General features: G+C 48.4%; 1 pseudogene; it reads left to right on the plus strand.

Moving 5' to 3' along the window:
- Nucleotides 1–3382: 3382 nt before the first annotated feature.
- On the plus strand, nucleotides 3383–10747 carry LOC107534637 (large ribosomal subunit protein eL31 pseudogene; annotated as a pseudogene).
- The last annotated feature ends 238 nt before the right edge of the window (nucleotides 10748–10985 follow it).

Consider the following 10985-nt stretch of genomic DNA (forward strand, 5'->3'; position numbering starts at 1 on the left):
CTGGATCCTAGGTCGATGCTCAACCGCTGAGCCACGCCCGGCTGGGCTCCTGTCTAAGGTTTATCGACTCTCATAATACTGGGACCCAAATTAATTCCAAATAGGGCTTTTGGTGTTCTTATACCTTTTCCCTTCTCTCACCCTGGCCTCAATCTTGGGACTGAAGGAAATTGTATCTCATTTCATTCAATCCTCACCGTGATGCTACGAGGTAGCCGTTAGTCTCCCGGGTTTGACACTTGAGAAGTCTGAGGATCAGAGAAGCAGTTTGCTAACAGGCAGTTGAGCTGTATTTGGGAACCAGGTTTGTCTGACTCTAAATCATGTACACTCTTCCATGTTGCCTCCTAGGAATGGAGGCTGGGGCGTGCTGCCAGAAGCTGGGACAGTGAGGCTGGATGGGCCAGTAATCCTCTCCACTGGAGACACACCAGAGAAGAATTGCAAGAAGGTGAAGCAGGAGCTGGGCTTTGAAAGACAAAAGGCTGCTCACCAGACCCTGAGGAGGGAGGAGGAAGGGAGGAGCCAAGGGCTCTCAAGAAGGAGAGAAACTTGGAAGCAAAGGCCTGGGCAGGGTTAAATCTGATGGGTGGAATGCCGTAGGGCAAAGCAGAGGGTGGGGAGGGAGCAGGGGCAATGGTCCACCCTGTTACAGGCAATCAGGAGTGCATTGTCTATACAGAATTTAAAAACAAAGAGTAATACCATTTGCTATGGTATTCGTATTTTAAAACCCTGATCCACAATGTGATGGTATTTGGAGATGGAACCTTTAGGAGGTAATTAGGTTTTGATGAAGTCATGCGAGTAGGGCCCCAACAATGGGATTAGTGCCCTTACAAGAAGAGACACTGGAGAGCTTTCTCAATGTCCCTTCTCTCTCCTCTCTTTCCTCTCTGTCTCTACCATGTGAGGACACAGTTAGAAGGCAGGTATCTGCAAGTCAGAAAGAGGATCTTCACCAGGAACTGAATCTGCTAGCACTTTGCTCTTGGATTTCCAGCCTCCAGAACTGTGAGAAATAAATATCTGTTGCTTTAGCCACTCAGTCTATGGTTATGGCAGCCCAAGCTAAGACACCTCTAAAAGTCAGTCTGCTTTTTATCACCAGCATGCACCAATAACTAAAGGATGTCAGTGATAAAATATTTTTCTGCAGCCTAAATCACTCCCAGTACTCCCCTCTTTGGTACAGCACTGGTCACGTGACTCTTGTTAAGTCTCTCATAAAAAGATATTACTGGATTCAGCAAGAAAGCAAGGGGTAGTTTGTTGAATATGTGACTAAAATGTCACTAGGTAAATCTCATAAGGATATGTACAGTAAGCTAGCATTTATATAAGGCCTAAAAACACACAAAACAATTATATATTATATAATGTATAATATTTTACATATATTATACATATAATATATTATGGTGTTCCAAAAAATGTATACACATACTTTGAATAATTTTAATGCAGTATTTATTAAAGTACATTTCATTTTCAAAATTGAGCTATCAGCTGTTAAAATGTGTATACATTTTTTGGGATACCCTGTTTATAAAACGAAAGCATAAGATAGTGGTTTTCTCTGGTGGGGAAAGTTGGAGGGGACAAAAAGAGATTCATAGATATAAAGGTAGCATTTCATTCCATAAGACAGGTGGTTCATTTTACTATTCCCCATACGTTTTTGTATGATTTAAATATTTTATTTAAAAAATATACATCAATCAGTGCAGGAGCCGGCTTTCCCCTCCATGCTGCGGCAGGCCCACCACCAGACTCAGTCCCCATTTTCAACGAACTGGCTTCTCTCCTGGCCTGGAGCTGTGAGAGAGCCTGTGCTTTAGGGAACAACAGGTAGCTCAGAATGTCTGAGCCCAGGGCAGGGAACAAGGTGAGCAGGTGAGCAGCAACTAGGTCATAGAGGACTTCGGGCTCCACATTGGAGACCTTGGGCTTTGCATGTGGAGGGGAGCACTTGGGACACATCAGTGGCTTGGCAACAGGGAGAGAGGGTGACATTGGAAGCCCACGAGGCGGTGAGAGCGGGGTCTGCGGGAGTGGAAGGATGTCGAAAAAAGGGATTGTTCAGGAGAAATAGGGCAAATCCAGCCATGTGGCTGGTCTGCTATAGGATGGTAGCCAGTTCCAGCCGGAGGTGGAGTTTTCCTGGGTAAAAATGGAAACAGCCAGCAATTGCTATTTATAAAAATAACTACAAAGGCTTCACAACCCAGAGAGAATGTTGAAAAAGTAAATTGAGGGCTGCTGGGGAAATGCTCAGTGCCTCTCATCTTCAAAGCATTTCTGAGGCATGAGCTCAGGCAGCCTCTTTCCAGAGCCCTGAGAGAAATACAGGGAAGAGGGGAGGTGGGGACAAATGTGGGTGACTTCCCGGGAGCAGCAGAACCTGGCAGCTGAGGTTTTATCCTGGTGCCTCTCGAGCGCTCCGTCTTGGATCTGCTCCCCCGCCCTGCTGCTCAGACGCACCTGGCTCTGGCGGGAGGCGGAGGCGGAGGTGGGGACGGAGGTGCAGCGGCGGGGCGCAGGGCAGCCCCGGGACATAAAGGCAGGCCTGGGCCACTGGTCCCGCGTCACGCTGGGTGGGGTCCAGGTGGCTCTCCAGCTCAGGCCCATGGGACTTAGCCATAAAGTTGGCCCAGGCAAGGGTCCGGGCACAAGCTGGGTCAGGAGGAGGGTTTGAACCCACATAAGGCCATGGGGAGGAAAAGGCGAATAGAGAAAAGACAAGAAGTGTGCGTCCCCCTCCACCTCGGAGGAGCGCTGCCTCCAATGAGCCAGAAGCCTGGCCCTTCGGCTCCAAGCTGGGACTCCTATGAGGCTGAAGCATGGAGGCGCTTCTCGCTCTTCCAGAGGGGAAGGAACCAAGAGCGTATTTCACAGCGGCAGGGATGGAATTTGAACCCAGATCCCTTTGCGTGAGTCCTCTTGCGCTGGCAAACTCCTAATCATTTTTCAAGTTTCTACTCAAGGCGCCTCCTCCAAAAGCCTTCCGAGACTACCCCAGTGAAGAGCAGTTTGTTCCTGGGGGTCCTCAAAACCACAGAGCGGTCAGCCCTGACAGCACCCCCGCACTGAGTTGTAAGTGGCCCATTGCGCCTCCCGCTCCACTGCACGCCCACGGAGCGGGCTCCTGGCTTCTCCTCTCTGTGCCCCAGCCCTGGCAGCACCAGATTCCTCTGCAGCCCTGCGTCCTGGGCTGGCCCAGGTCTCCTGCAGGGTAACCTCTAGCTGGCAAAGCCTTTCCCTGCACCTTAGGTCAGACCCCCAAGGAGGAGAAGCTGGTGGGTCAGAAGTCACTGCCCAGGGCCCCGCGGCTGAGGGGCAGGGGCCCGGCTCCCTGTGGGCAAGGCAGGCGCAATGGCTGATGGCCCAGAACAAAGACAAGCTTTCCCCCGGGCAGGCTTATGACAGTGTGGGTCGAGCATCTAGGTCCCAGGTGCAGGGAATGCGCCTACGAGCCAAACAGATCATGGAGCCCGCATTCCTGTGGGGAGAGAGCCAAGCCGTGTCCAAACCAGGCAGTGATTTCCAAGAGCGCCTGTGCCATGAACGAGTAGCAGGGGAGAGTAGCAGGGCTGACCGGGGAGCCTCCGTGGCCAGGTGGGAAGGAAGGAGGGGAGCCCATCCCAGCAGGACTTCCAGCTTGGATGGCGCTCCCAGGGCCCCTGAGGGTCCGCACAGTGCCCTGCACCGCGGGGGTGCTCACAGCATCTTTGCTCCATGAAAAATCACACCCGGACCTGGGAGCACTGCTTCAGTCCCAGAGCTCGGCACATTTTCCCCAGTCTCTACGCTGAGAGATTATCCCATTGCCTTCAACAGAAGGCGTATTTATATGTGTACATATGCTTGAGAGAAATTTACTGAAAAGATGTGGGTGCGAGACCAGCTGGCAACATTTTCCAAGCCAGGATCCTCTTTTAGCAATCTGCCCAAGAGCTCTGGTTTGCAATGCTTGAACCTCAGTGCCGGGAGAAGTACAGTGTGAGGAAGATACAGGGGCACCTTCACACTCACCCCAGAGCTCCTCATCCCCCCCAAAGGAAGGGGGTCCTGACCGTGGAAGGAAGAATGGAATGAAGACTTCCCAAGAAAATATAAGGGTTGTAGGCAACTCATCTGGTCCAAAGCATAGATTTCACATTCAGAAGTGGACGAGGGAAATGCAATTATTCAAGGGTCTCTCTTATGTCTGCTTCTAAAACATATTTTCTAGGGCCTCAATTATTGTGCCTGCTCAATGGGTATATAATTTCTACCACTTTCTCATTAGTAATTTATTTTTCAAACTTTAAAATTTTTGATGACCTTCAAATATGTCAGGCACAGATGTGCTAAAGAGATATGGAGGTGGTGATAGGAGTTGCAAAATGTAAAATCACAAAATTGAGAGGCTATCAAAATGTTACCTCTTCTGTCTTCTCCCTCTCTGCTTTTTCTCTCTTTTCTTTTTGCATCAATTTCTCTTATGATTAGTATGGAGGAGCTTTTTTTTAAAAAGCCCTGGGCAAAAAGTGTGCCAAGGGACAAGATAAGCTGGGACCTCAGGCTGGGGGTGGGGGGTGGGGAGAGAAAATGGTGTTGTAGGCCCAACAGTGACCCCCTCCACCCTCCCGCCCCAGATGGTCACATCCTAATCCCCAGAACCATGAATATGTTCGGTTGCGTAGCCAGTGGGGAATTAAGATCACTGATCACTGCTCCTGAGACAGGCAGATCATGCAGGAGGCCCGATGTAATCACAAGGGTCCTTGGCAGTGGAAGGTGATGCAACACAAGAAGTTTGAAATTTTGCAAATTTATTAAGAATTTTGAGACATGAAAGGGTCTTCTGAACGCAGGGCTCTCTGTGACTGCACAGGTTGCAAGCCCATGAAGCCAACCCTGCTTACAGTGGCCACTCTGTCACCTTCCTGATGCAAGCCTGGGCTATTCAGGAGCTTTCACTTGGGCGCTTGGATGGTGGATGAGCCCCTTGTCTGGTCACAGCCACAGCTCCCTTGAACCTCCACCTACCCCCCCTGCGGACCTTTGCCCCTGACCTGAGACTTTAAAAGGAGCATGTGCCTGATACATATTAATAGAAACCTTCTTCTGTGCTCCTGCTGCCAGGCTGCCCCTCTGTGTATTTCCTTCTGCCACTGCTCAGGACTCTGCAGTACCGACAGGTGGGAGCCCAGATGGGTCCAAGAGAGCTCAAATTGTAAGCAAGAATTATAAGCAGAATTTTTATCTTAAATCAGAGCAAAAGGAATAAAGTGTACTATCTCCAAAATGTCTATGTTTCTGGAGTTTATAATCCCAGTTTATGTTCCTTCTTGCAAAACATATATTCTTGCAGAACCAACACCCCTCCCCAAGCAACAGTTTTTGGAACAGTTAGAATGATGGAGATTCTGAGTTGTTCCCCCTGTTCATATGTATGAAAGATTTAACCACATGTCCGCCACACACCCCACCTCCATGGACTCCCCCATCCCCCATCCCCACCAGCCCTGAGGTGAGCAAGGTGACCAGGGACTGTGCCCCTATTTACAACCCGATGGCTCCAGCTGAGGTGGGCGAGTGCTTGGTTCCAGTTAATGGGACAGCTATGTGGGGCCTTTGACTTTACTGTTTCTCATCGAGGGTAAGATTTTGTTACCATTTCTCCCAAATCTGTGGACAATTCTTTGCTGCTTCAAAGGAATGAGGGTCACATTTCAGAGGAAATTGTCATCTCACTCCCTCCTTCCACACTACCCTTCCCACAAGGCCAGGTCAGCATCCATATGGGCTGCCAGTATTGCTGGCAAAGCTCTGATATATTCTGCAAAAGCAGTTTTAAAACTGATGCATGATATCATGTCTCCCACTTTAATGTGTGAGTGCGTCAGCTGGCAATCTTATTAAAATGCTGTTTCTGATCAGTAGGTGGGACATGAGATTCTGCGTTTCCAACAAGCTGCCAGGTAGTGTGAGTGCTGCTTGGCCATGGACCATACTTTGAGTAGCGGGGTATAATCTACATACAGAAAAATGCACAAAACATACGCATACAGCTTGATGATGAACACACCCATGAAACACATCCCAGATTAAATATTTGTATTTCAGAAGCTGCCTGTGTCTCCTCCCAATGACTACTCTCACCCACCTCCCCAAAGGTGACACCTCTAGACCTCTAACACCGTAGATCAGGGTGGCTTGTTTTTGATCTCGATGTAGCATGTGCTATAAACTGGATGTTTGTGTCTCCCCAACCCCCCAAAATTCATATGTTAAAATTCTAACCCCCAGTGTGGCCGTATTTGGAGATTGAGCCTCTAAGGAAGTAATTAAGGTTTAAACGGGGTCATGAGGGTGGGGCCCCAGTCCCATGGGACCAGTGTCCTTATAAAGAGACACCAGAGAGCTAGCCTTCTCCCCCTTTCTCTCCCTCTTTCCATCTCCACAGCACCTAGGAAAGACCAGGAGAGGACACAGTGAGAAGGTAGCTGTCTGCAAGCCAAGGAAGAGAGTTCTCAGCCAGAACCTTGGATTTCTGCCTCCAGAACTGTGAAGAATAAATGCCTGTTGTTGAAACCAGCCAGTCTGTGGTATTTGCTTATAGCAGCCCTAGCTGACTACACCGCCAGCCCCTGCTTGATTAGGATGCAGCCTCCACAGGGCGTGTGGTCAGGGGAGGTGGTGCTGGACTCGCCATAGCACAGGCCTCGATTGCTCCAAGCCGAGCGTGGGTCTCCCATCACCTTGTTAGTGTCTGTAAGTGTGGGCATGTGGTACAATCCTGACCAATAAGAACGGCCCGCTAAGTGCTCCCGGGAAAGTTTTCCTTTGTTTATGAAAAAGATGCACAGAAAAACACCATTCCTTTGTTTCTGTCTTATGTTGTCGTTCCTGGAATTGCAGCAGTCACTTTACAATGAAGGGGTCGAAAGCTGAGTTTAAAGCCAATGTTCTGAGGATCCGATACTGAAAACTGGGCTGAAACCAGGGTGAGGTGAGTGAAGCATTTGCCTGGGGTACATCGTTCTTAAATGGTGTAGAGCATGGTCCTGATACACCGAGGTTGCGGTTTTGATCCCTGGTCAGGGCACATATAAGAATTAATCAATGATGCGTAAATAAATGGAACAAATTGATGTCTGTTCCTCTCTCCCCCTCTCCCCCGTCTCTCCTTTTCCCTTCCTATCTCTCTCAAATCAATCAATCAACCAATCAATACTTTTTAGAAGTAATAATATTTAATGCAATATTTAAAAAATAAAAGTTAATGCAAAAAATTTACAATGAACAAAATATCAAACATTTCAGTAAAGGCAGGAACAGTAATAATACTGTGCTGACCAATACCGAAGCCTGAGACAAAAGGGGAAATTAGTAATACTGATGTTGCTATTATGTTCATTGTGGATTTCTGCATTCATTTTCATTTTTTAAATATTGCATTAAATACTATTTAACCTAATTACTGATTTTTTTCATCCCCTTAAATTTATCACCCTAGGCAAAATTGACCTCACCTCATCTAGACCCAGCCCGGAGTGAAAACAAAAACTGTAGAACTGTTTTACTTTTAGACTCTTTGTTATGTGGAATACTAAAGGTTTTTATTGTTTAAGTAACTTTTAGTTGGGTTTTCTGTTTCCTGCAGTTCAAAGAAAAATAACAAATAGAAGGTCAATTAGCTGCAAGTAAGAAAAACAACAGAAACCAGCATAGCGGGTGCAGAAAGGCACCGTCTCAGAGGGCCCGAGGTAGGGTGGGCCCCAGGAGCAGCTTGGTCGGGCCCCCAGCTTGGTTCCTGTCCTGTCCTAGCAGAACTTTCCTCCGAGAGGCCTGTGTGAAGGTCGGGGGTGTAGCGCCTGGCCGCTGTCCCGGTTCCCGCAGAGCTTCTAAAACCCTTTCCTGAGTGACAGCAGAGTCTGTTTTCCATGAGTCCTTGACTCACATCTGAGCTGATATTGATGAGGATGCCGCTGGTCACCGGAAAGGCGACACATGTGATTAGCAGGTTGGGGTTTTGAGGCAGTGCCACCTCCAGGAAGGGGAGAGAGCTGGAAATCGAGTTCAATCATGTGGCCAATGTTTAATCAATCATCCCTATGCAATGAAATTCCAATAAAAACCTGGATCCCAGAGTTCAAGTTCAGCAGAGCTCCCTGGTTGAACACACTGATAGGCTGGGAGGGTGATGACCCTGATTCCATGGGGACAGGACACGGCGCTCCATGTTTAGGTCCTCTCAGACCTTGCCCTCTGATCCTGATTTATATCCTTTATAGCAGAATTGTAAGCATAAGTATAATGCTTTCCTGAGTTTGATGAGTCATTTTAGCAAATTATTGAACCTGAGGGGTGTTGTAGGAACATCGGAGATTTGCAGCCAGTCGGTCAGTTGGGCACAAGGGCACATGCTGAGACCCACTTGCAGCTGGCAGCTGAAGTGAGTAGTCTTGTTGGGGGCCGGGCCCTTTGACTAGTAGAATCTGCACTAACCATGGGCGAGGTCTGCATCTGTATCTGGGGGAGTGTCCTGCGTACTGGTTGGCTTCACAACACTATCAGAATAGCTTCCCCCAGTCACAAAAAGACTGTCAGCAGCAACCTACCTACTACTTTATTTCCACCGAGCAAGAAAGAAAAATGTATCCCCCAAACATGGAGTATATGACCTTTTCTTCCATCTTACTGTGCCCACTTGTCTTATCCTGGACCTAAGATGGGCACCAGGACAACGTCATGTATTGACTGGTTTAAATGCCCAGGTTCTTCAGTTGCTCTCTGGCGAGCAGAAGGGGTTCTGATTGGTTTAGATGGATCAGTCTTCTCCTCTGCCTTCAAGAGTTCAAAGTGCGATAATCATCCCTTGGCCCACGTAAGCTGTTTTTTTGAGGATTGGTAAATAACTAAACAAAGCTGCAGTTCTGTCAGGAAAGAGAAAGGGGGACAAGTAATGGATGTTAGGGAGACCACCAACATCCATTGGTGGCTTTGATTTGACTCCCAACCTCAGTATTTACCAGCTATGGCAACAGACTCTTAGGGTCTGTTTTCTTAGCTGTGAAAAAGAGATACTAATGTCTACCTGACTGAGTCTTTGCAATATGAGCATTAAACAAAAGTGCATAGGGTGTGAATCTAGTAGGTACATAATAAAAGCCCAGTGCTGACAGGTGCCAGCCCCCCTTAGACACTGACCTCCTGGGGGCCGAGTGCAGCCTTTTCACCTTTGATCACCCAGAAGAGGGCCTGGCTCACGGGGAGCATTAGTTGGTGTTTATGACGTGAATGGACAAGAGGACGTTCCTCTGAGCCACGGGCACACTTTCTTCGCCCTGATACGAAGTGTGCAGCTATCTGCGGAGCCCGTCCTTGCTTTGACACGAGGAAAATTTCTGCTCGCTAACTAGGAATTTCAGCCATAACAACTCTCTGACCTTCATAGCCCACACATCTGGGCCCTTCTTTCACTCGATCTTAATTTTCTATTCCTACTTTTCTGAGCCTTAACTTCTGCCTCTGTTTTTGTTTTCCTAGGAGCATTTCCTAGGTGTCTTTGCGGTCAGACGTTGTTGAGAGACAGGGTAAAATAAGCAAGTACACAAATCAAATTTGAGCTTAAAAAAAAAAAAAAGACACATGGAGGCCCCTCTGCCATTATTAAATGAATTCTTTCCCAGGCTGGTCTGCGGAGCACCCAGACTTTACATTAGGCCGTGTTCCAAGAGGGTGGGGGTGCCAAAGGGAAGGCTGCGGCCTGAAAGACATCCAAGGAGAAAGGCTTCATTTAGAGGCGAGCCCACGTCGCACAGTTGGCAATGCGAAGCTGAACCTTCTCCCAGCTTCCAGGGGGAAGTGAAAGACATTCCCCCCCATAGCTTCCCTTTCAAGCTCTCACAGCTGGAAGGGCAGGAGAGCCAAGTTCCGCCCTGCTCAATGCAGGTTGTCACTCAGACGCCAGGATCTGCTGATCTATTAGCCAAACATCCCACACGAGAAAAAAGCCCATCACACATCTTTTTGCTTATCCACCATTAAATGCTCCATTTAACGCAAAAGAACCTGCTTTTCCCCTTCCCTCTTCTGCCACGGCTTAAAGAGAATGCCACTAAAAGATTTCTAAAAATCACAAAGGGAAGTAAAAGAAAGAAACACAATTTCGGAGCAGACTACTCATTTGTAATTCTGCACCTGAGGCTGGCTGTGTCTCACAGAATCTGAGAACAGGAAGGGACCTTGGGGATCCCCTGGTGCACCCCTTATTTTACAGATTGAGAGGCTCCGCCTAAAGAGGTAAAGTGACTCACTCAAGATCACACAGTCAGTTAAAGGCAAGGCCAGGCTTCCTTCCAACTTGGGCCGGGCGTAATGGCTCCTGCAGAGAAGGGGGAGAGAGGGAGAAGGGCCCTTCTGCTATCAACGGGGTGGTGACCAGAGGACACGGCATCAACAGTCACAAGCACATCCGGGGAGTGGGTTTCAAGCAGCGAGCCCCTCCGGCGCTCAGGGAGACCTGGAAATTTGCCTTGAAGGAGAAGGGGACTCCAGGTGTGCACAAGGACACCAGGCTCGACGAAGCTGCCTGGGCCCGAGGAGTAAGGAATGTGGGCACCACACCCGGGCACGCGTGTCCAGAAAACGTAACAGGGGTGAAGGTTCACCCAACAAGCCCCGTACGCTGGTCACCTGTGTACCTGTCGCCACTTTCAAAAATCTACACACAGTTGATGTGCATGAAAACTAACCGCTGATTGTCAAATAAAGTTATAAAACTGCAAAAATAAAAATAAAATCAAGGCAAGGGCAGGACTGACCCACGTCCTCTCACTCCTCGCCCAGTCTTTACTCACTACAGTGTAGACTTGTTCGCCAGAACATGTTCACAAACTCTTGAAGGAGATTTAATCGTTCGCATCGCTGATGCCCTTCTGAAGGTCATCCTGTGCAGCAGTCCACTGCTGCTCTGCTATTTTAAACCAGCA

Source organism: Miniopterus natalensis, chromosome 8 (assembly GCF_054644295.1).
Source record: "Miniopterus natalensis isolate mMinNat1 chromosome 8, mMinNat1.hap1, whole genome shotgun sequence".
NCBI classification, from domain to species: domain Eukaryota; kingdom Metazoa; phylum Chordata; class Mammalia; order Chiroptera; family Miniopteridae; genus Miniopterus; species Miniopterus natalensis.